This window comes from Aquarana catesbeiana, linkage group LG09 (genome assembly GCF_042186555.1).
Source record: "Aquarana catesbeiana isolate 2022-GZ linkage group LG09, ASM4218655v1, whole genome shotgun sequence".
Classification (NCBI taxonomy): Eukaryota; Metazoa; Chordata; class Amphibia; order Anura; family Ranidae; genus Aquarana; species Aquarana catesbeiana.
In genome coordinates this window covers 131,548,870-131,576,382 of record NC_133332.1, presented here as the reverse complement: position 1 = coordinate 131,576,382, position 27,513 = coordinate 131,548,870, and positions in this window count along the sequence as shown.

Below are 27,513 nucleotides of genomic sequence, written 5' to 3'. Positions count from 1 at the left end.
CTTTTGAACACTTGGGATACTTACTGTGATTGAGAGACCGTCCAAGACACAGAGGTTATTGACAAGAGACGCCTGGGAGATCAAAGAGGCCCAGGAGATCTGGAGTTCATTTCTGGGGATCTGTGATCCAATTCACGCTCTTTGACCTCCCTGAGTAAGGGGGGTCGCTGGCGGTCCGGTAAGCCTTCTTTTTACTAGAGGTGATGAGTATCACGAGGTCAAGCAATCACATCAAGTCACATATTCATATGAAGATTTTTTAGTCACTAAAATATTACCTTCCTCAGGACAAAAACTGGGTAGGTGCTGGTAAACTTGTGGCTCAGGGTATGGGGGGACCTCACAGAACTAACAGACAACCGAAAAGATGAAATTTCTAATCTTCATATGTGTGTGTATGATAGTAAGATACACACATATCATGTGGTCTCTGATATGTATCACTGATATGCAATGTTCATGTAGAAGTTTATTAGAATATAAATCACACACAGTGGTAAGTGGTCACAGATTCCCGCTATAAATGTATTCAATACAGTAGCCGTAGTACAGAGAAATGCTCCATGGGTACAGAACCACTATTTTAGATGGATAAGTGCTCAATCCCTTTAAGTATAGAGACCGATATCATGTCTGAATATGTGAATACTGCACTTTTCCAATTGGAGGAGACGGTTTGTTAGGGCTCAGATCAGTATTGCCACATAAACAGGGGAAAATGTACCCCCTTCGGCACTGCACCCCTATGTACGGCTGTCTTTGCCACACACAGTGTGGTGGTACGATACGCTTTGGGATTGGACCAATAGGCACAAACCAGAGGTGACACAGGTAGACGAGCTCGCAGCTTGTGGAGTATTATCCGATCAATTTTTCTTAAATGTGAGTGTATTACGTTATTTTATTAAACGCTAGTCAATACGGTATTATACTATCTGGGATCTTTCTTTTATCCATACCGTCCCGAGTGTACCACACTTGAAAGGAGGCTGTACCCACCCTGAGGTATATTGGAGTACTGGAGAGGTGATAAAGAGGCACCGGTGTGTTTACCATTAGAGGGATCAACTGAAGACCCCCTGGGTTCTATTCAAGCATCAGATTCACGTTATGCTGTAACCTTACAGCAGTAAGGTGAGGGGCTAGTGCACATTCAGGTGCCACCACAGCTTGGATTGGCTAGACACCGGCCGGTTTCATTGCACCATCCACGGTGAAGGGAATCATCACTCATTATTCACTTTGGACACTGTTTTATGGATTTTTTTGCATCGCTATACTAGTTTATTTGTGACTGCTATATATATAGTTTATTATTGACCACCCAAGCTTAGGGTGCTTCCTCGAATGTTCATTTTTTTTTTGATTCATTATATCACTACTGTTGCTTTTTTATGTATGCACAGGCACTATTTTGCACTTTGCACTTTAGCCTTATTATGTGTCACTGTTTTTGGGGGATGAAATTCTAGATTCATCTGCACATACACTTTATCATAAGACTATACTGTGTTTTTTATTAGCTTTTTTATTAATATTTTTTGCACATTATATCTATTCTCAGTAATTATTAGTGAGCCCACAGTGCAGCATCATCATTACCCAATCATCTCATTATCTGCTCGGATTAGCTGACCAGGTGCTTGCTGCAGCAAGTTTTTTTTTCATTCCATTAGGTAGCTGACAGCAAGGGAGCATCACCATTGTACAATATATAGAATAGGCATGTATTCGTGCAGGGTATGCCCTGGCCATGTTGTTTTTTAATCACAATTGCATTTTAACTGTACCAGGCATGGGCAGAAGTTGACCTGGATAACTGCACAGTAGCTTTTCTCATGGTGGCTTTCCAGGGCACATAGCGAGGGGAGTGTTTGTGGCACATCGACAATTTCCCCCCACACAAGGTAGCATGTCTAAAAGGCCACGCAAATTGGCCGACCCAACAACACATCCAAGATGGCGCAAGCAGCAGCGAGGTCTCACAGCATGGCGGAGCAGCGGGCCTGTCAACTCGATCACACAGTAGAGGAAACCAGCAGCTCTCACAGGACCAAGCAGGCTGCAGCTGTTCTGCCTTCTCACCAACCAGCAGCCCAGCCAAATCGAAAACCCAGACTGACTCCCACATCTGATGCAGACAATGAGGTGAGCCTTTCTCATTTACCTTCTCCTGGAGACACTGGGCTCAAATGTTCCATAGCATTCCCTACGTCCAATCAAACTGTGATGGACACAACCTTAAAAGACATGCTTTTATGATTGAAAAGCTAAATCCACACAGTTATCCTCCATATGATGCACCGTTTCAGAAATGAAATCAATGATCTCAGTGAGAGGGTCAATCATGTAGAATCCAAAATGGGCAAATTCCCTACATCCTTTAACAACTTAGTCAATACCTACACTGAGAAAGAGGAAGAGATCGATTGTGTGAAAGTTAAATTGGCAGATCTGGAGGAACGTTCCAGACAGAACAACGTGAAAATAAGAGGTATCACAGAAACAATCCAACCCACAGCACTGAAAAATTACTTTGTGCAACTTATGGCGGTGTTTCTGTGGGATACCTCTCAGGCTGACTTAATAATTGATCATATTCATCGTCTGCCAAAACCAGCCCACCTTCCAGATATGGTGCCATGGGATACAATAGTTTGTGTCCACTTCTTCAATGTGAAAGAAGAATTAATGATAGCCACGAGGAACACAGCATCATACCCGCAGTTGTATGCTGACCTATCTTTCTTTAATGACCTCTCCCAATTCACCATGATGAGGAGGAAGAGCCTCTCCACTATCACCAACCATCACATTACATATAAATGGGATCACCCAGTTAAATTAGTGGCCACCAAGGACAAAAGAACTTATAACGTCCGCACGTTGGAAGAAGGCCTTTCACTGGTTAGAAAATGGAAAATATTACACCCTCCAGATCAACCAGCAAGTCGTACTCAAACCCGTCATCGAGCACAGCCTGACTGGAAAGATGGGGACCCACTGGACAAAATGTGCATATGAGCCTCATGCCTGGCAACATGCCCGCCTACTATGCCCTGGATCACCCGCTAGAGCATGGATCTCATGCTAACGTACCCTAAGTTATAAGTCGCGGTTAAACGCCGCTCTTTATGTGATACTACACCACAGTTGCACACTTTATTTACAAGTTTTTTCTTTTAATTTGTTACTCTGATTTTCTTTTTCTTTTCTGTGTAACAGTACAGTTAACATCCTCTGCTACCGTTACCTCATTCTACCTCTTTAAGTTAATGAGTGCTAAAGTTTGCACATTAGTATACAAGTTGATAACTTACCTGAAAGAAGACCATTTACTATGTTCTACACATCTTAGCAGCAGTAATTTCCTATGACCACAAACCATTATTGGCTCTTTTTATGTACCTGCCAGCCACCTATCTCCAACCTTCTCACCACCATGAACGCTGAGCTTCCACAATATGTCTATCAAAATTACCCCCCTTAATGTTAAAGGGCTGAACCACTCAAGAAAATGATACTCTCTCTGGTCAGAGGCTACTAAACTTCGGAGCGATAGTCTATGCCTCCAAGAGACTCATTTCTGCAAACATAAAGCACCAAAGGTGACCAATAAAAAGGTTTGGCATATGTTTTTTGTAAATGTCCCTACAAAGACAAAAGGAGTACTCACCACCTTTAAAGAAATGGTTTCCTTTAAACAAGTGGATATAGAAATAGATGACCAGATGATAATTACATTATCCTTATGTGTGAACGTAACAATACAACATATACTATTGTCACTGTGTATGTCCCCAACTCCATGCAACTCCGGTTTCTAAATACGGTATGGAAGAAGGTCCAGAAAAACAAACAAGAGTACATTCTGCTCTGGGAAGACTTTAATCTGGCACCTGACTCCATGATTGATGTTAAAGGACCCACAACAAAAAGATCAGGTTCCTCACCATTATCTTCATTTCTGCACTCCAAATCCATATGATATATGGAGATGTTATCATTCCCAGGAAAAAGGCTATACCTTCTTTTCTAAACCACATTCCTTTTATTCACATATTTCCTTATTCATAAGCGATAAAACACTTCTTCGAGATACTTTCGAATCAGAGATACACACCATCACGTGGTCTGACCATGCTCATGTTTCCATTCAACTTGATAAGAAAATCGATAACCCAGCTATGTCCATGTGGAGAAACTACCCCACACTCATGTCTACAGCCCCTAATCTGGATTATTTGAAAGATCTAAATGCCCTATCCACCATTGACCCATTCCTCATTTGGGCAACACATAAGGCGTTTATTTGTGGCATCTTAATAAAACTTAGCCCTCAGGCCAAGCGACAGAGAACACTGCAGCTAGACAAATCGCTAACCAGAATAGATAATCATAACGCGGAAAATAAAAAACATCCCTCACCCGCTATTAGCAATCAACTGCTGGCAAACTTCTTGTAGCTCAAGTTAAAGTGATACTAAAGCTTTTTTTTTTTTTTTCAAACAACAAACATATCATACTTACCTCCACTGTGCAGCTGGTTTTGCACAGAGTGGCCCTGAACATTCTCTTCTTGGCTCCCTCGGCTGCAGTCACGGTTCCTCCCCGCATTAGATAGCCCCCTAAGAGAAACACTCACCTGAAGGGGTTACCTTGCAGGTGCACTCCCAAGTCATTCATCTGGCATCCATAGAAGCCGAATGTATGACTAGGCCCCACCCCCCCGGTGCGCTGGTCAGGCACCTGGGTCATTGGATTCCTTGAATTTTACCACAACTATCTTCATCCCAATTGGATTCTCTCAATGCTCCAATTACTGAACAAGAAATCACCATAGCTTTTCTGCTACTCCCAAACAACAAAACTCCGAGCCCTAACAGCTTCTCCACCAAATATTATAAAAAATTTTCCCCTATTCTGATCCTACATTTGAAACTAACCTTTAATGCTGCTGTGTCTTCTGGCCCCTATGTTATCAGCAAATATCATAATGCAACCGAAACCAGGGAAGGAGCCTATATCTCCCCAAAACTTCCTCCCAATTTCCTTACTGAATACGGATTTAAATCTATACACGAAAATTATGGCACAAACGCACCAAACAGTACAAACTGTACAAACATTAGCGACTATTACCAACAATCCATATTATTGAAGAATTTATTTATGAAAGAAGGTTACGATCCAGCTAATTAGGTAAGACCATTGAGGAAGTGGCAGGTAGGGTTAGGGAATCCCTTTTAGGTACTAGACCACCCACTGACTCTGATAGTAACCCTTTTAAATGGGCTTTTATCCCTTCCTATTCTAGTCAACACTGGGCTGTTAAAAAAATCATTAAGAAACATTGGTCAGTTATTAAAAATGATCCTATTTTAGGACCTCATTTGCCAAATAGACCAGATATAGTTTTTAGAGGATCTATGTAAAAAGAAAGTATACAGCACCTGTGGATATATAAATAATGGTGTTACACCAATAAACAAATATTAGAAAGGGAGCGTTGCGGCACTGGTCTATAGTCCCTCTTTTTTTTCTTGTCAAATCTCAATAGTGACTTATGTGTTTGACATGTAAACCTAATATATCATAAACATATGCAAAAAAGCATGATCATGTGTGAACAATTCAAAATGTGTCTCCAATAATATACACAGTGACTTCCTTATGACAATATGTAAACATTTCTGTTACAATAAAGTGCAAATGCTGTGCAAAATAAGCATAAAAGTGTATGAATGTAAAAAATATGCAAACAATAAAGTGCTGAACAATGGAAAACTGTGCACCATGCTCAAATGTATATAAAAGAAAACAAAATAAAAATAAATGCCCAATCCAGAAATTAAGTCTGTATGTGCTCCAAAAACAGAAGAAAAAAAAAGAAAAAGCCCCGAAGAATCATCAAAAATCTTTTCCACTTGGGGCGTGGCTGGCCAAAGCCCAAGATGGATGTTGGTCTCTGAGGCTCCACATACCGGACTGAGGAACAATGACTTTTCCCGCGATTCCCACAGAACCAGCACACCCACGACAGGCTCCTCTGATCTCTGCACAACCCTGCACCATTGTGTCAAAAAGGAAGGACGAGCGGTGTCATCCACAAAAGCTCACCGCCTTCTTATTCCAGTCGGTGGACAGGCGCCGGCAAGATGGTGCTGACAACGTGCCCTCCTTGAGCTGCTTTCCTTTTTCCTTGGCTTCCCAACACACAGTGGCTGGAGACCCTGCTAAAAAACAACAATAAACACAGCACCACAGCAACCCGGACAGCTCTCCCCCTCCCACACCGATCTCAGGCAGTCCTGCTAAAGCCTGCATGAGGCTGGATTCCCCTGGTGAAGAACCACACGAGGTGAGTGACTCCTCTCCCTCCCCTAGGGTTACTTCCAGCAGCACCAGATGCCATATCTATATTCCCTGCAACTATCCAGTCAGTGATGGAATCCACTCTAAGGCTGGGTTCACACTAGTGCAAATTGGATGCGGATTTCTCTGCATCCAATTCGCATAGCAGGAGATTGTGACCGGTTCTCTATGGAGCCAGTTCACATATCTCTGCATTGGCTCTGGTGCAAATTGCATGGGAGTCCTGTGCATCTTTTGGTCTGTTTCAGGTCCAAATTCAGCCAAAAATTCAGACTGAATTTAAGCCTTAAAACAGTGAATGGGGACGCACCAGACTCCTGCTGTGAGCCGGAGTGTGCTGCAGTGTGAAACCAGCCTGAAGGAATTGCTGTTCTCACTCCACAGCTCCTACAATCTGACATGCTCCATTTAATGCAGCAATTTAAAGAGTAATTAACCATGTTAGTGAGTAGAACACATGGAAACAAGGATGGGAGATTACACCAACACTATAAATGATATAATTGATGCTCGGGTAGCACAAGCTGAGGATCAAGACTGGATGAAAGATAAGATAGCCGACATTGAAGACCGGTCTGACCAGAACAATGTCAAAATCAGAGGCATTTCTGAAGAGATACAAGAGCTGCCTACCTACGTATGTGGTATGATCAAAACGCTCCTGCCAGAGCTCAAAATTATAGAATTGGTAATAGACTGCATACACAGACTCCCTAAACCTAAGCACTTACCAGATTCGATACCCAGAGATGTCATACTGCGTATTCATTTCTACCACACCAAAGACCAACTCATGCAGAAAGCAAAATCTGAAGGAACCCTACCTGAACCATACACGCATTTACAACTTTTTGCAGACTTATCACAGTACACCTTGCAATGCCTCAGGCAACTGAATACTTTAATCAAGGCCTTGCGCAACCATCAAATCCTGTACCAATGGGCTAATTCTGCTAAGCTCCTGGTCACCCACAAAGGCTCCAAACACATAATTTTATTCCTCTAAACTGGCCTCCAGCAATTGCACACCTTGGGGCAGCATCTCCGATCCCCATGCTTTTCAGAATCCATTTCCAAGGCAAACGGCACCACCCTACTGCCATCCACAACCTCAACAGATTCATCCCAGGGCTAATACATGTTAACAGATGCTGCGGAGCATCCTGCAACAACTATGCCTAATCTGGTATATCCTAGCCTCCGGCTTCTCAAATAACTTTTTACCCCAGTTCTCTTCTTCCTGGACAAGGTTGTGTCCCCAAAAAAGGAAGTGTTTAGCAGTAGTTAATCTTATTTTCCTCAGCCCACACATGTTCTTACAGTTCTCTTTGTTTTGAATCCTGTTTATCTGTTCTTCACACGACTCAGACTTTAAACTCCAGCTGCATATCTTACAATGCTCACCACACCAATCGTTCACAACTTTCAGCCTTCACGGATTATATATAGTGACTTTCAGTACTCAACCCCTTAAACTGCTACCATGATCATTAAGATTTCATCCATAAATATCAAAAACTTGAACCACCCGATTAATAGAGCTTCAATATGGAAGCTAGCATTGTCATCTTAATGCGACATTGTGCACAAGAAATGCACTTCCATACTCAGCACCAACCCAAATGCACCAACAAATCTTTCCCACATGTCTTCACTGCCAGTGCCCCAGCTAAAAAAAAAAGGAGTCCTCCTGGGGATCAAAAGCACAGTTTCCTTTCAACTGCAACACTGAATTGAAGATGTAGATGGCTGCTTTATCATCCTCTTGTGCCTTTTGAATAATTCTTCATACACAATCATCAATGTGTATGTGCCTAACATCCACTTTTTAAAGTCTCAGCAAAAAAGTCTCCAAAATCCAACACAGCTCTACCATCTGGTGTGGAGACTTCAACATTACACCTGACCCCCAACTGGACTCTTCCAAACCATCCAAAATAAATAGTCAATCTTTAAAGACTTTTCTTCAAGAATCTCAGCTTTATGATGTATGGCCATGCCAACATGCCACAGACCACAACTACACCTTCCTGTCCATGTGCCATAACGTCTAATCTTGGATTATTCTTTTCTTGGCAGATAAGTGGACCTTGCAAAAAATGTCAACATCAGACATTCTGCTTACCACATGATTAGGTCATGTACCGATCCGTGTAACTATCACGGACACTCCATTCTCAAATCCTGTTTTTGTATGGAGAATGAACACCCACCTTCTTCAATCGTCCCACTATTCGGAAATACTTTGCAGACACCTTGAAGAATTTTTCACCATCAACTCGGCCCCATCAACTGACCCAGTCATTCTATGGACCACACACAAAGCATTTATGCGAGGCCTTTTTCATTCAACTTGGAGCTAGGATGAAGAGGGAGAGGGCGCAGTGTATTGAAAAATTGTTGATATCTAAGCTACTGATTCCCAAAATAAGCACCAACTCCATCCGAAACTAAAATCCAAACTAGGCAACCTCAGGCTGGAACTTAGAGCACTCCTAGAAAAATTTGAAAAAAAACAAAAATGTTTAAAAATGTATTTTTATGCATCCTGCAACAAAGCTGGTAAACTCCTGTCCTTGTAAGTGAAAGGCCACCGCCTAAAATCTCATATTCCTTTTTTGTTTCATCCAACTACAAAGAAGCATCTAACTAACCCACAAGATATTGCAGAAGCATTTAGTGCTTACTATGGTACCCTTTACAACCTAAAGGATGACCCCTCCTCTCCAGTTCCAGACCCTGATAATATACAAGCTTTTCTCAAAGCCATCAACTTACCATTCCTTACCCAAGCTCAATTGGATAAACTCAATCTACCCTTTCATGATTTGGAGATTAAGAAAGCAATAGAAACCTTACCAAACATTAAATCCACAGGCCCTGACGGCTTTGTAGGAAATACTTCAAACAGTACAAGGATATTCTACTAAATCCTTTATCTCAATTTTTCAATGCCACTGACTCCTCGTCCTCTTTCCTGAACAAAATGCTAAATGCCTTAATTGTAACCTTACCAAAACCGGGGAAGAAGCCTACCTCCCCCCCAAAATTTTAGACCCATCTTCCTCCAAGACCTCAAATTATGCACCAAGATTATAGCCAAGCGTCTAATCGATATTCTACCAAATTTAGCCCACCCTGACCAATCTGGTTTTACCAAAGGCCGACAAACATTCGACACCACCCAGCGCATGAATAATATCATCCACTGTGCCCAAAAATATCAGATGCCTTCTCTGCTGCTTTCATTAGATGCTGAAAAGGCATTTGATAGGGTCCACTGGTCCTACCTTTCCAAAACCCTGCAGAAATTTGGTTTCCATGGTCACATTTGCTCTGCTATTAACGCCCTATACTCCCATCCATCCGTCCAAGTCTACAATTCAGAAATGCTCTCTAAAGCATTTAGTATCTCTAACAGTACAGTGCAGTCCTCTCCCCTCTTCTTTTCAAAGTAATAATGGAAACCATAGCAGAAACCATCAGAGAAAACAAAAATATCTCAGGCTTAACCATTGGCTCCACCAATCACAAAATGAATCTATTTGCGGAAGATATTATCCTTATGGTCGTGTATCTGGCTCCTTCCCTGGCCTTGATCAAAAAGATTTATCAGACTTTAGTCTCATATCTTATGTGACAGCAGGCAGGTAAAATCACCTGGTTGCATCCAGGATGGAAAATATGTATGCCCTAGGTTCAGGCTTTATGCTGACTTATACCACTAGGGGGAGTGCTGGGAGTCCTGCAGGGGAAGAGTTAATGAGCCCAGCTGAAGTAAGTGGGCTCATTAAGACCTATACAAAAAACCCCAGAATGGTTAGGGAGATACTCCATCCTGGAACCAGTGCTGTGTGCGTAGACTGGGGAGTGTGGTATCTGTCCTGTGCAGTGAGTTAACGCCTGTGTGGCAAACTTCTAAAAGAGAGATAGGGACTGGGGCAGCTCAAGGCTGCACCCAGTTGTTAGATAGGGAATCTACGTGTGTAGTAAGCAGTCAAACTGACCAGGATTTCTTTTCATGTTTCTTTTTGTTTTGCTGTTATATTTTTCACTGCATATAGCATAAATAAACCACACCTTTGTTTTTTTTGTTTTTTTTTCACCTGAAGCGTTGTCTGTTGTGCCTGATTTTGTGTGGTGAACCCATCCAGGGGGTCACACACACCCACTGCCGAGCTAACCCCCTCACACTTACTACAGTCAATGCTTCCAAGTCTTCCATATTGGATCTAGGAATCCCCCCACATCTAAAAACAACACTACAAGCACAATACCTATACATTTTGGCCACTGATTCAATTCCATATTTGGGCATCCAATTAACAAAACAAGTAGCCAAACAAACTACGGAAATGGATGCCCTATAGTGGTCTGGAAGACTAACCACATTTAAACTATTGAAACTTCCCCAACTGCTTTACATATTTTTCTGGTGAGGCAGACCTTGTTGCTCCAGCTCCACACAAACCAAACTCTGAAGAGTAGGCGGCACAGGTTTTGTAGATGTCAAAGGCTATCACCTAGTTACCATTTTGACACAAATCATAGCTTGGTTCCTACCAGATCACCATAACCCATAGAATTGTCTCAAGTAGTGGAATATGACCTAATTTCTTGGCTACACGGTCAACCCTCTCCCAAGTCACGTAACTTGTATTTGTCTCCTACTATACTAGCCTCAGCAGCGGCATATTATCACTTTTGCCACAATGTCCCCAAGGAGCCTAACCCTGGCAAACCCTCACTTCCACTTACATTGCTCTACCAGCTAATCCCAAGCCTCTCTCTCCAACCATGGTTGCTGAAATGTATCACTCATATGACCGACTTATATACGCACAATCTTCTTAAACCCTTCACCAGGTTGCAAGCCAAGTTTGCCAGCCAAGTTTGCCTTATCCACCTCAGAACACTACACGTACCTGCAGATGACCCACTGTCTGCTACATAATACCCATTTATTCAACCCACTTCCTAGAATAGCCTGGCAATACTTACCAAACAGCAAAAATAGCTGGAAAGGTATCACACTGCTCTACAATTTATTGCAAAACAAATCTGATTTCCAAAAACTTCCCCCTTGGCCAAATGGGAAGTAGACCTGGGCCAAACTTTTACAGAATCTTAATGGGTAGCAGCCCTAGGTGCCACCTTTAAAGCTACCCACTCCACCAGCTTATGAGCATTATCTCATAAGAACTCTTTGCAATGGTATCTAACCCCAGCCCATATCCACACATGGGAACCCACAACCTCATCTAAATGCTGGAGAGGTTTCGGAGGAATAGGTAGTCTTTTGCCCTAAATGAACTACCTTTTGGTCCACGATCTCCCAACTACTTAGCAAAATCCTGCATATGCCCTGCTCCCTAGCCCCCACACTTAGCATTACTAAATCTGGGAATAGTGAACTTTCCTCCCCACCTCCACAAACTACTTATTCATGTTTTACTTGTGACCAGACTAACAGTAGCCAGACAAAGGAAATCCCATGATCCCCCTGCTATCAAAGATGTATTAGCACTAACCCACACTCAGATCTGCTATGTACGCATGCTCACCTCTGCTGAAGGGCAAGCATGTGGTACAACTACAATGCTCAATCCTGTCTGTAATACTTTACTCCCCTTTCTTACCTGCCCCTATACTTGTGCTTGATTAGCTCAATGTAGCCCCTCTTTGATATGGAGTTTATTGCACCAACTTAAAAACTTAATTCAAATGTTTTACTGCACCATCTCTCGTTGACACTGCATATTTTGTGTCCTGTTTTCTTTTGTTCTTGTTTTAAATGTCTACTTTACTTGAAAAGTATACAATATGCCTATGTACTGTATGTCTCACCTTATATATGATAACTTCAATAAACATTATTGAAACAAAAATCTTTTCCAACAAATGACATTCCAAATGGCTCTATATATAACCCAGTGTGAGTCCATTATCAGCCACACTAAACTGACTCACCAGATGTGATGGCTGATCAAGCTATAAAGCAGCTAATGTGCTTTGCAACACACCCACAGCCACACACCCACAGGAATAAATCTCCACCATCCAAGTACTCAGTATCGTTCCTCACATGTAGGTCCACTCAGGCATATCTCGATCAAGCATGGAAGTATAAAGGCCTCCATAACGTAAAACAGTTTAAAAACAACTAGACTTTCATTAAAATAAAGGTAATCCACTCACATGTTTCTAGTGTCTCCCCCTGACACTAAGGTAATGATGCTTGTGGTATATCTATTTGCCTGTCACCTGCGGCCACGAACACAGAGCTGTGAGTGCGAGTCAGGCATGTGCAATGACGTCGGTGTCCTTGCCCCTTCCTAAGTGATTCATCATGCAATGTCTTCATGGAGCGGAAGGATGTCTGATGTCACAGCGCCATATTTATAATGGACAACTGCCCTATGTACATCCTCATTTGTGTTTGAGCATCAAATTCACTTTAAAACTAGTAAAATATGCTAAATATACATTAAGCAGGCTAATCTATATAATACACACATGCTTATTCTCATTTATTCATGTATTATACACCATATTAAAAAATGTACAATGTGACCAAATTATGGCACAATATCACCTCACGAACGACAAACTGTTCACGTGCCTGAGAATTACCCATTTCCTTAAATTACAAACTCCCCCAACTATATCCCTTCCGGGTAAGGTATGGCAGTTTTACTCCCCAGCCAAACAAGACACAAAGGGTATATCATTCTTTTATAGTCTTCTTATAGTCTTCTATATTCTTTTATACGAAATAAATTACAGTTCACAAAAACCATAGCAATGAAAAAATGGGAACTAGACCTAGGTACCACTTTCTCTGATGAACAATGGTTACACACCTTTAGAAAAACACATACAGCTTCTCATAGTGTTAAACATTGGGAACTTCTAATTAAAATGGCTAATAGATGGCATTACACCCCATATAGAATAGCTGCCTACTTTCCAGGAACGTCACTGAAATGCTGGAGAGAATGTGGCCACATAGGAAACCTGCTACATATGTTTTGGCAATGCCCAAGTATAATAAGCCTTTGGAACCAGGTATTCCAATTAATCTCCTCTCTAACAGGAATAATTACAAAGCCAGACCCAGCTCTAGCACTTCTACACTTAAACATAGACAAATTCCAGAACACATTCAGACCAATCATAACTCACATACTCCTAGAAACATGCTTACTGATTTTGCGCAACTGGAAATCCAGCAAAGCCATAAACATATCTGACATCATTACAGCAGTACACAGAAACTATACCTTTGAACGTCTCATAGCTATTAATTCTATGAACTGTAAAATGTTTGACAACTGTTGGTCTATTTGGCCCAAATGACTTTGATTAACTGCAAAATTACCTAAATGATAATATAAGGATGTATATTAGATGATGCATATACCAATGTATCTTTTGTACTTTGTTTAACTATGAAAACAACAATAAACAATATTGAAACAAAAAAAATGTACAATGTCTCCATTATTTAACCACATCAATAACAGGTACTTACACCCCCTTCCTGCCCAAGCCAATTTTCAGCTTTCAGCGCTGTCCCTGTTTAAATGACAATTGTGCGGTCATGCTACACTGTACCCAAACAGAATTTTTATCATTTTGTTCCCACAAATAGAGCTTTCTTTTGGTGGTATTTGATCACCTCAGCTTTTTTTTATTCTTTGCTAAATAAATAAAAAAAGACCTAAAATTTTGAAAAAAACGTTTTTTCTTTTGTTTCTGTTATAAAATGTTGTAAATAAGTAAGTTTTCTCCTTCACTGATGGGCACTGATTAGGGATGAGCTTCGAGTTCGAGTCAAACTCATGTTCGACTCGAACATCGGCTGTTCACCAGTTCGCTGATAAGCAAACAATTTGTGGTGTTCGTGGGAAATTCGAAAGCCGCGGAACACCCTTTAAAAGTCTATGGGAGAAATCAAAAGTGCTAATTTTAAAGGCTTATATGCATTGTATTGTCATAAGTGTTTGGGGACCTGGGTAAATAGAATTTTTAAAAACTGACATTTTTTCGGGAGCAGTGATTTTAATAAAGCTTTAAGTGAAACAATAAAAGTGTAATATCCCTTTATATTTTGTACCTGGGGGGTGTCTATAGTATGCCTGTAAAGGGGCACATTTCCCGTGTTTAGAACAGTCTGACAGCAAAATGACATTTCAAAGGAAAAAAAGTAATTTAAAACTACTCGTGGCTATAATGAATTGTCGGTCCGACAAAACACATAAAAGTTCATTGATAAAAATGGCATGGGATTTCCCCACAGGGGAACCCCGAACCAAAATTAAAAAAAAAAATGGCGTGGGGGTCCCCCTAAATTCCATACCAGGCCCTTCAGGTCTGGTATGGATATTAAGGGGAACCCCGTGCCAAAATTTTTTTTTTAAATGGCGTGGGGTCCCCCCAAAAATCCATACCAGACCCTTATCCGAGCATGCAAACTGGCAGGCCACAGGAAAAGAGGGGGAGACAAGAGAGCGCCCCCCTCCTGAACCGTACCAGGCCACATGCCCTCAACATTGGGAGGGTGCTTTGAGGTAGCCCCCCAAAGCACCTTGTCCCCATGTTGATGTGGACAAGGGCCTCATCCCCACAACCCTTGGCCGGTGGTTGTGGGGGTCTGTAGGCTTATCAGAATCTGGAAGCCCCCTTTCACAAGGGGACCCCCTGATCCCGCCCCCCCCTTGTGAATTGGTAATGGGGTACAAATGTACCCCTACCATTTCACAAAAAAAGTGTCAAATGGTTAAAAAACACAAGAGACAGTTTTTGACAAGTCCTTTATTAATTTCTTCTTCTTTCTGCTTCTTCTTCCATCTTCTTTCTTCTGATCTTCCTTCGGTGTTCTTCTTCTTCCTCCATCTTCTTCTTCTTCATCTTCTTCTTCATCTTCTACTTCCTCCGCTCTTCTCATCCTGCATCTTCCTCCAGGCTTCTTCTCCGCTCCGTCCGCACGATCCGCCTCAGTGGGAGTCTTCAGCCGTGCCATTTTTAAAAAAAAATTTGGCACGGGGTTCCCCTTAATATCCATACCAGACCTCAAGGGCCTGGTATGGAATTTAGGGGGACCTCCCACGCCATTTTTAAAAAAAATTTGGTTCGGAGTTCCCCTGTGGGAAAATCCCATGCAATTTTTATCAATGAACTTTTATGTGTATTGTCGGACCGACAATTCATTAATAGCCGTGAGTAGTTTTAAATGACTTTTTTTCCTTTGAAATGTCATTTTGCTGTCAGACTGTTCCAAACACGGGAAACATGCGCCCCTTTACAGGCATACTATAGACACCCCCCAGGTACGAAATTTAAAGGAATATTACACTTTTATTGTTTCACATTAAGCATTATTAAAATCACTGCTCCCGAAAAAAACTTCCATTTTTAAAAATTCTTTTTGCATTGATACATGTCCCCTGGGGCAGGACCCAGGTCCCCAAACACTTTTTATGACAATAACTTGCATATAAGCCTTTAAAATGAGCACTTTTGATTATTCATGTTTGTGTCCCATAGACTTTAACGGTGTTCGCGTGTTTGAACAAATTTTTTGCCTGTTCGCAAGTTCTGCTGCGAACTGAACCGGGGGGTGTTCGCTCATCCCTAGCACTGATAAGGCGGGACTGATGGGCACTGATAAGGCGGCACCAATGAGGGGGCACTGATGGGCATTGACAATGGGCACTGATAGGCGACACTGATGGGCACTGGTAGGCAGCACTGATGGGTGGCACTGATATGCAGCACTGATAGGCATTGATAGGTGCACTGATGGGCACTCATGGGTGGCACTGGTGTGCACTGATGGGCACTGATAGGCGACACTGATGGGCATGAGGTGGTTAAAGGAGAAGTGTGCACAATGTATATTTAGCATATTTTACTAGTTTTAAAGCAAATTTGATGTTCAAACACAAATACAGGTGTACATTGGAAAGTTGCCCATTATAACTATGGCGCGGTGACATCAGACGTCATCCTGCTCCATGGAGACGTCGTATGATGAAACGCTTAGGGGGGCAAGGATGCTGACGTCATTGCACATGCCTGACTTGCACTCGCAGCTCTGTGTTCGTGGCCGGAGACGACAAGAAAATTGATATACTACAAGCGTTATTACCCTAGTGTCAGGGAGACACTAGAATCATGTGAGTGGAATACCTTTACAGGTACTCCTCACTTAACAAACCAGGTTCCATTCCAGTGACCAGGTCATTAAACAAATTGGTAGTTAAACGAGGAGCCACAAGTAATCAATATTTTAAGCATTTCTAACTACTGTACTGTACTGTATTCTGAAAAAAAAAGTCTAAAACGCAAAACTCCAGCTCAATAACATTGTTTTAATTTGCAGAAGTACAGAACACAAAAATGTAAACAACAATGATGTACAGTGCCTACAAATTAAACGTATACAGTAGACATTTAGAGTAACATTTTAGTCATGAAATCCTTCAAAGGGTGTTAGTGCTTCAGGGTCATCAGTGTCATCATTGAAATTGAAATTACCAGTAGGGTCATCAGTGTCATCATTGGAGTTACCAGCAGGGTCATCAGTGTCATCATTGGAGTTACCAGCAGGGTCATCAGTGTCATCATTGGAGTTACCAGCAGGGTCATCAGTGTCATCATTGGAGTTACCAGCAGGGTTGACAGTGTCATCATTGAAAATTGTCCTGGGCAGGAGGGGGGGGGGGGTTGCCCTGTATTGAAGTGGTTGAACAATTGACACCTCCCGAGAAGTGAGATGGGGAGGTCCATCCATGTCTCTAATTCAGCCTTAATCCTTGAAATTACTGAGGTAAAATTGAGATGGTATAAGGAAGAGGGCATTTTGCCAATCTGAGGTGTGTGATGTGGTTTTTGGCGAAAGAAAAAAATTGAGGAACTGAACCAAGGGGGGTGGGGGGGGGGGTCCTAGAGTGGAAAAGGGGGTGGATTTCACTCTTAGAAAAGTTAATTCGCAGACCAGAATACACTCTAAACCTTGTTAAAATGTCCTGGATGAGCCTCATGTCGGAAGTAGGATCAGATGTGAAAAAGAGGATATCGTCTGCAAATAATGCTAGACAAGGGTCTTGTTGGCCTAAGCAAATTTCACGTAGTAAGGGGTGGGAGAGGATGTAACGGGAGAAAGGTTCCAGGGCTAAATTGAAGAAGACTGGGGAGAGAGGACAACCCTGTCTGGTATCCTTGTGGAGTTTAACTGAGTTTGAAATAAGGCCTGCTGCTATTATATTTGCAGTGGGAGAAGCATACATGGTGGAGATTAGGTGAAGAAAGGGGCCCGAGAAGCCAAAATGTTGTAGAACTGGTGACAACCAAGCGAAGCCTTTTCGGCATTGAGGGAAATCATGTCGCTATTGGGATTTGTTTTTGCATACTCGAGGACCGTGAGTACTTTCCTGATGTTGGAGGCTGAAAAACGGCCTTGAGTGAAACCTGCCTGAGCAGGGTGTATGAGGGTGGGCATAATTTTAGCAAGTCTATTGGCCATAATTTTAGAAAGAATTTTAAAGTCCAAGTTTAGTAAATAAATTGGCCTATAAGAGCCGAGTTCTGTAGGGTCTTTACCTTTTTTGGAAATCAATTTTATGTGGGCTTGATATCCAGTAATTAGGTAATCATCTCCTTTTAAGATTTCTTGATAGACCGATGCTAGTGTGGGGACTACTGTATGTGCCATCATTTTGTAGAATTCAGGGGTGTAGTCATACGGGCCTGGGGCTTTCCCGTTTACTAGTGTAGATATTGTCTTGTGTATCTCCTGCTCGGTTATTGGAGAGTTGAGATTGGCCAGTAATGCAGGGAAGGGGAACTTGGTCTAGGAAGACTTGGGCTGAGGACAGATCAGTGGGGTCTGGGCTGTAAAGTTTGGTATAGAATTGCTCTAGGAGTAGACTGATACCGTCTTCCGAGGAGGTGCAATTGCCTTGTGTGTCTTTTAGCTCTGATATATGAGTGGGGGTGTGGGTACCCTTGCACAGTCTCGCCAACAATTTCCCGGCCTTGTTACCATATTTATGGTATTGCAAGTCAGTATGTGACTGGTATATTCATTCTTGGGCGTCCGCCCACAGATCGAAGTCAGCCTTGGCTTCCCGCCAGGATTTGCAGTACATCGGAGAATTGTTCTGCGATAGCTGAGTTTGGGAATGTCACAAACGTTCGCTGGCCTCTCTGTACTATGTAAGGAATTTTCTTTTATACGATGTGGCAAAAGCTATGATCCTGCCTTGCAGAACTGCCTTGCCTGTGTCCCAGTACAGGCTGGGAATGGGCTATGTTAGTCGATTTGTATTCTGACCAGGTCTCTTGTAGTACTTATTGGAGATTGGGATTGCGGGCCAAATATTGCGGGAAGCGCCACGTTTTCGTTGGGGGTGATGGACCATGATCTCATGGTTGCGCTGAGATGGGGGCATGCTCTGACATAGCAATCTCATGGATAGTGTCAGAAGTGTAAAGTAAAATGACCGCATTAACGAGTAGGTAGTCAATTCTAGATAAAGTGTGATGTGAGGGAGAGTATAAGGTGAATTCTTTGTGCTCGGGGTGCGCTAAGCGCCATGGGTCAATGAGTTGCAGGGCTGCAGCAAAAGAGGATAATGTCATGGGGGGATAAATCAAGGGAGGGTGGGGCAGGGGTATTGCTGAGGACTTGTCTTCCTGTAGCTCCATGACTGAGTTAAAGTCACCGCTTAACACCAGGTGTAAGTACAAGAAAGGGGCCAGTGTGAAGAGAGTGATTGGAAGAAAGACTTTGAGGGGGAGTTAGGGGCATAGACATTGGTCACTATTAGATCTCTGGTTGCGATACGCAGATGAAGGGTCAGAAGACGTCTCTCTGCATCATGTACTATGGACACTACCTCACAGGGGACATTTTTGTGAATGAGAATTAAAACCCCTCTCTTGCCTTTAAAGCTTTAATTTCAGCACAATTTGTAAGATGCTTAATATTTTCAACTATATTTACTCTAACAAAAAGTTTTATATGATTTCTCTGGATGTGGCACACTAAGTTGAAACAGATCATGTAGCCTTTCAGTTTTCAGAAACAACTGAAGAATAGAAGTAAAAGAGTCACCAATGAACTAGCATGCTGAGGTTTAATTTTACAAAGCAATGTACTAGTGACTGACCCCTAAACAGGAAGAATCACTGTATTCAAAGACATAAACTTGAAGACAAAACATCAATTACATATCAGTCACAGCATGTTAAGCAATTTTCCAGTCCAATATCTTTTCCATACTCTGGATGAATATTGCTGAACAAGAATAACAAAGCAATACACAATAACTGTATGCAAGCATTATTTAATCAATGTGTAAGAGGATAATCTAAGCTTTTATTTAATCTATTTTCAAGTTAATTTTTTCATGTTTTTGTGTTTTTTTGTTTTTTTTATTGTTCTTATGTAAGAAATAAACTTTGAAATTAGAATGAAAAAAAATAGCTAAACCTGTAAATGTATCATTTATACTAATAAAAAAAATAAAGTCTCTTATGTAAAAAAAACTTTACTTTAAAAAAAAAAACACTATATATATATATATATATATATATATATATATATATATATATATATATATATATATATATATATATATATATATATATATATATATATATATATATATATTCAATGGGTGAGGTGCACTGAACGGTCTATTGGAGGTATTGTGCAAGCAATCTAGTCCTTCCCAGGGACTAAAATATACAAAATTGAGAGAGGATTGCTGCACAAAAGATAAAGATTTATTGATAAAAAGTTACAGCAAGCATCAGGCATTGCCTGATGCTTGCTGTAACTTTTTATCAATAAATCTTCATCTTTTGTGCAGCAATCCTCTCTCAATATTATATATATATATATAAATATATATATATATATATATATATATATATATATATATATATATATATATACACGCAGTGCCTTGAAAAATCTGCAAGTCTTTTTGGGTATGTCTCTACCAGCTTTGCACAACTAAAGAGTGACATTTTTGCCTATTCTTCATTGCAAAATAGCTCAAGCTCTGTCAGATTGGATGGAGAGCGTCTGAACAGCTATTTTCAAGTTTTTCAATTCCCACCAAATCCACCCACTGGCCATCCCACCGAGTCCTTCATTGCACCCACTTTTATTTCAACACTCTTACAATTTAATAAAGGAAAATGAAAAGTGTATCCCAACTCATCAGTTCTTTCAAGATTTAACAGTAAGGATTTATAATTTGGCCAAAAAACGTGGAGCCTGCCACCATGACAAGGTACACTCTTTTGAGCAGAACGCTACACTAACACTAATTGCATTACCTTTCCGATGCCCCCCCCCAAATCTCCCCCAGCTGATCTAAGAAAAAAAACTAAAAAGCAAATATTTTCAGCAAAGAGACAGCCCAATCCAGTATGGCCCAATCCCCACACCTGTATGCACTCAGCCCCCTCCTCACACCTGTACGCACTCAGTCCGCCCCCATACCTGTACGCACTTAGCCCCCCTCACACCTGTATGCACTCAGCCCCCCTCACACCTGTATGAACTCAGCACCCCTCACACCTGTACACACTCAGCCCCCTCACACCTGTATGCATTCAGCCCCCTCCTCACAGATTTATGCACTCAGCCCCCCATACCTGTACACACTCAGCCCCCTCTCACACCTGTATGCACTCAGCCCCCCTCACACACCTGTAAGCACTCAACACCTCATACCTGTACGCACTCAGCTCTCCCCTCAAACCTGTACTCACTCAGCTCCCTCCTCACATCTGTACACACTCATCCCCCTCCTCACACCTTTACGCACTCAGCCCTCTCACACATGTACACACAGCCCCTTCTTGTAAAGGTGGTCTTCCTAGTCCCAGCTCTTGTTTACACAGATGCACAGAGACAGATAGGAATCATTGAGAGCAGGCAGTAGGACAAGGAGCAGGAAATAGACTAGGAATACACAGGGAGACACTGAAGAAGACTGCAGACACAGGTTAGGGAAGGGCCGAACACCCCCCCTGTTGGGTTTGCAACAGAACTCCCAAACAGAGCACATGTTCTAACTCAAATGGCAAACCCCATTGAGGTCTATGGGAGCCAAACAGGAAAAATCAAAAGTGCCTATTTTGAAGGCTTGTATACAAGTCATTTGCCATAAAAGGGGTATGAGGGCCTGGGTACTGCCCTGGAGGACATGTATAAATTAAAACAATTGTTTTTTTTCAGGAGCAGTGATTTTAATCATGCTTAAAGTGCAACAATAAAAAAATAAAAATTCCTTTAAATATAGTGACTGGGGGGTCCCCTAATGTTCCTGTAAAGTGGTGCATCTGTAGCATTCATAAAACATGCTGCAGCAAAAATGAAATTTCTAAAGAAAAAAAAACAAGTCAAATCACACTTATAATGACTCGCAGTTACAATTGCCACCACCTGGAATGCAGCCTGGCAGGTCATGAAATGGGGGGGACAAGCAAGCGCATCCCCCTCCTGAACCATACCAGGCCACATGTCCTCAACATGGGGGGGTGGGTGCTTTTGGGCAGGGGGCTCTACCCCCCACCCCAAAGCATCTTGTCCCCGTGTTCATGGGGATTAAGGTCTCTTCCCGACAACCCTGGGCTGTGGTTGTGGGGGTCTATGGGCGGGAGGGGCAGGGGCTTATTGGAATCTGGAAGCCCCCTTTAACAAGGCGGCCCCCAGATCCCGGCCCCCCTCTATGTGAATGGGTAGGGGTATCCATTCACCGTACCCCTACCCATTCACCCAAAAAAGTGTAAAAAAAATAAACAATTATGTCTCTATCCATCGTCAATCATGCCTGCCCACCAGACCTGAAAAATAGAAAAATTAAAAACATCCCAGAATGGTTCAACCACATCCATAGAATTGCAGAAATGGAATAATTAATCAATATAGCTAGAGATGCTCCAGCTAAATTTTCACACACCTGGGCTTGCTGGATTCACTTCCAAACCACAGATAACTACACAACAGTGATGGGTCTCGCACACAATGGCGCCACTTGCTAACAGGTTGAATCTAATGGAACCACAGTAAATACAAGCCATACTTTTCAAATAGACACAAGGCCCCCCGTCCCTAACCAAGGGATGAGTACAGGGGACACGTGACGAGCATACCAACAGCATGCTCTCTGCCTCTTCTCCTTCACATATCATACTAGGCTGTCATTTAGACAAAATAAAGCTTCTGATGGAGGCCAAGGAGCTAATTCTCCTGCCCGTCGCCCCCCTCATTTCCCCCCTCCCCTATCCCCCTCCCCTATCCCCCCTCCCATATCCCCCCTCCCATATCCCCCCTCCCATATTCCCCTCCCCTCCTTCTACCCTCCTCTACTCCCACATCCATACAACACCTTAGCTTAATTTTCCAGAGTACGTCCTAGCATCTAATACTATCACGCTGTTCCTGATGGAACACTCCTTCAATGCAACTTCACATTACTTAAACTCATATCTCACACAACCACATTCTCTATTAACAAAGCACGAATTCCCTATTCTCATTGACAACATAAGTTAAAAGGAGATCCCTAATACATAAAACATCACCCCTTACGAACTCTGATAGAAGAGCTTTTTCTTTCTTTGATTTACTATTGAAACTTTATTAGATGTTAAAGAGGAAAATATATGCTGTTTTGTACTACATGTATAAATTCTATACTACAGACTACACCAAATACTTTTTTATATTTACATATTGTTTACATGATGATATTGTAATCAGCTTTTATTTTCTTCAATAAAAAATTTATTTTTGGAAAAAAATAAATAAATAAAAACGAAAAATAAAATCTCATCCTGTGAGGCCTTCCGCCGAATGCTTGCTCTGCACTTTCACATTTTTTATATAGGTGGGGGCGGGGCCACCTGGCTACATCACCTGGTGGCACTGCCCCCTTCTGACATCATGGACTGGTGCATGCTGGGCATGTGACACCAGAAGGGGGTGGTGCCCCCGGGTGATGTAGCCAGGTGGCCCCGCCCCTTACCTATAAGGAAATGTCAAAGCACAGAGGAGGCATCCGGCGGGAGGCCTCTCAGGAGGCAAAAGCATTTTTTATCTTTTTTTGGGTCTGGTGGGCGGTGTGATTGACGATGGATTTACATTTATTAATTTCCTTTTAAGCAGTTTTATAAGCATATATGCTTTGATGGCATGATTTCATTAAGTTAACTGTCCTGTGTATGTTGGATGGTAATTTATACATATATATATATGTGAGAATAGCAATCCAGGCACTGTTTCTCGGCTCAATTGGATTATGGAATATGATTTATTGGGTCATATTAGGTTTAATTGGACTCAAGCACATTTCTGTGTCCATACATGATCCAATTCCACGGACCAATCGTGCCAAGATTTTACCAGTAAGAACAGTCCTTTACATCTAATTGGCTGTCTGTGGTGATAACTGGCGTGGGATAAGGTTGCGTGAGCATATGGGGTTAATCACCCCTTGTTATTATAAATATACAAGGCCGTATTGTGTGGCCACGCCCACTGACGAAACCGTAATGACGAAACGCATCTGGACGTGACCATGTGGCATCAGACTGCCAGCAGCTTTGAGCTCTACCCGGGAATCATCAAGCACAGGACAACCTAGGATCAGTGAGAGGGGGTGTGCAGGCTGAACGATTATATCCATACATTTATGCCTTATTTTATTTGACCCTTTGTAAGTGCAATTTTAAGGGGGGTTATGGGAATAAAAGTTTTAACGGGATTACGCTATGAGATCTGTTTCCCTTTGTACGAGATATTGTGACTGGTGGAGGAGCCCAATCTAGCGTGGCTCTATGAGGACAAAGATATGATCAAAGTCGTATGACTTTTGAGGATCTGGTGAGAGCAAATTTTGAGAGGAGTGGTTTTCATGAGGTGTGGTGAAGGATTTTGCGCATCCATACATCCTTATTACTCTCAAAGGACACTCAATGGAAGAGGTTAATTGTCGGGCTTACCTATCACATGGTGCAACAACCTTGAACTTTTAAGATTAGGGTGTGCAATACACCAGATGAGCGCTGCTTATGCTTCAATGATTACATTTATTGTGTTTGTTTAGGCATGTGAGATAATAATTGTCAAAAACTTTTCTCTTGAGTTTATTACTTTTTGACACTTTTTTGGTGAATGGGTAGGGGTACTATGTCCCCCCGGCGGGATTTGGGGGCCCCTTTTTAAAGGGGACTTCCAGATTCTGATAAGCCCCTAGACCGTGACAACTACAGCCCAGAGTTGTGGGGAAGAGACCCTTGTCCCCATCAACATGGGGACAAGGTGCTTTGATATGGCAGGGCCCCCCTGCCCCAAAGCACCCACCCCCTATGTTAAGGGCATGTGGCCTGGTATGGTTCAGGTGGGGGAGCTCACTCGTCCCCCCCTTACATGATCTTTCAAGGCTGCATGCCCAGATAAGGGTTTAATTTGTATATTGGGGGCATTTTTTTAAAATGTTGGTGTGGGGTTCCCCTCCAAATCTATACCAGACCCAAAGGGTCTGCTATGAACTGGGGGGACCCCACATCATTTTTTTCTTTATTTTTTTACCGACACTTTTTTTGTTATTATTCAGCTTCCAGCGGGGAAACCCATTGACAGCTGATGACTCATCGGTTGTTAAGGATGCCATGGCCGGCTTCCCAGCCCTGCTCCTTAACAACCAGCTTACACTGTGCCCTGATTGGGCAAAGCTTTGCCCAATCAGGGTGCAGAATGCACTGTGCAGTGCTCAGTGCATTGCAGGGTGTGCGTCGGGGTGAACACCCGGCAAACAGCCTGCAAATTTGATTGTTTGTCGAATGGCCGAGCAGGCAAATGTTCGGCCTGAACTCAGGCTGAACTGTTCACCCATCCCTAAGACAGGTACTGATAACAAGGAATGAACAGCACTGACCTAAGTTTGGTTTGGGCAGAGTTTGACAAACTTCAACAAAGTTCAGATGCCTAACCTGAACTTCACTGAAATTTATAAGAGCCAAATCTGTCAAATTAAAAATGCTAATTTTCTTAGCTAATAGGCAAGAGGGTGTCAAAAAACAGTATCAGAGTATGGAACATGTACCAAAAATAAATAAATACCATAAATAAATAAATACAAATTCAAACAGGACCAGTGATTTTTTTTTATAAGATTAAAGTGAAACATTAAAAATGTCCAGTTCCTTTAAAAAAACACGAGGAAGGGACATCATTGACCATATATGGTCATGTCTATATATGAGTAATTAAACAATATGTGCCATGCTCAAACACTCCCTCAAATATGCTCAAATAAATGATAATAAATACATGTAAAAAAAAAAAAAAAAAAAACAATAACCATAAATGGCAAATGACATCACCCAGGATATTACTTCACCTTGCGCTGTAAATAACAACTGCCATCCACTGACCTTGTCATTCAGCGCATGACAAGCAAGCACATACACTATATTACCTAAAGCTTTGGGACGCCTGCCTTTACTGCACATGAACTTTAATGGCATCCCAGTCTTAGTCCATAGGGTTCAATATTCAGTTGGCCCACCCTTTGCAGCTATAACAGCTTAAAATCTTCTGGGAATGCTGTCCACAAGGTTTAGGAGTGTGCCTATGGAAATGTTTGACCATTCTTCCAGGAGCGCATTTGTGAGGTCAGGCACTGATGAGGATGAGAATGCCTGGCTCGCTCTAATTTATCCCAAAGGTGTTCTATCGGGTTGAGGTCAGTCAAGTTTCTCCACCCCAAATTCGCTCGTCCATGTCTTAATGGACCTTGCTTTGTGCACTGGTGCGAAGTCATGTTGAAACAGGAAGGGGCCATTCCCAAACTGTTCCCATAAAGTTGGGAGTATGAAATTGTCCAAAATGTCTTGGTATGCTGATGCCTTAAGAGTTCCCTTCACTGGAACTAAGGGGCCAAGCCCAACCCCTGAAAAACAACCCCACACCATAATTCCCCTCCACCAAATTATTTGGACTAGTGCACAGGTCCATAAAGACATGGATGAGTGAGTTTGGGGTGGAGGAAATTGACTGGCCTGCACAGAGTCCTGACCTCAACCTGATAGAACACCTTTAGGATGAAATCGAGTGGAGACTACAAGCCAGGCCTTCTCGTTCCACATCAGTGCCTGACCTCACAAATGTACTTCTAAAAAAACAGTCAAACATTCCCAGAGACACACTCCTAAACCTTGTGGACAGCCTTCCCAGCAGAGTTGAAGCTGTTATAGCTGCAAAGGGTGGGCCAACTCAATATTGAACTCTACAGACTAAGAATGGGATGCTACTAAAGTTCATGTACTTGTAAAGGCAGGCATGCTAATATTTTTGGTAATACAGTGTAGGATGTGTCACAGCGGTAGCATTTTTTTTTCTTCCAGCAGGTTGGCAGTTGTTGAGCATAATAATTAAGGTGGATATGCATCGCTGGACAACATGATTTCTGATGGATTTGCAACAAGGGACTCCCACAATCACATGCATGTTCACCCTCCATTTCTGGGCAGCCAGAATGCATTCTTGGATTAAGAGTCTGGTATGGACTTTTTTGTGTGAGGTCCCCCTTAAAATCCACATTGCAGTGAAGAGTTTGGAATGGATTCTCTAGGGAATCTCAAACTTTTTTTTTTTCATGGTGTGCCTCTTAAAATTCAAACCAAACTCAAAGGACCTCCTGATATGAAAAAAAGAAGGGGGGGGGGGGGGGGTATGCCATTTTTTTTTAAACTATTCCCGGCCCTTTGTTTACATGGCCATGTAACTGAATGGGGCCGGTGACATCATTGGCTTTTAGGGACTTGGCAGTGCCTGTACCCGCTAGTGTCTTTAACAACCATTGAAAGCAGGAAGCTGTCAAGTGTAATAGCGGAAGTAATCCCACTATTATACATAATGTTTAGCGTCTGCCAAACTGGTAAATGTTTTGATATTTGTCTGAACGCCGGAACTTCCAAAGTTCAGACTGAACCTTAAACTCATTTCTAATAATAATGAAAGGCAGGTTGAAACTCACAGAGGTGCTGGAAGGCTGTTAGCTGCCAGAGGTATACAAGGCAAAAAAGAGGCACAAGATCACTCGA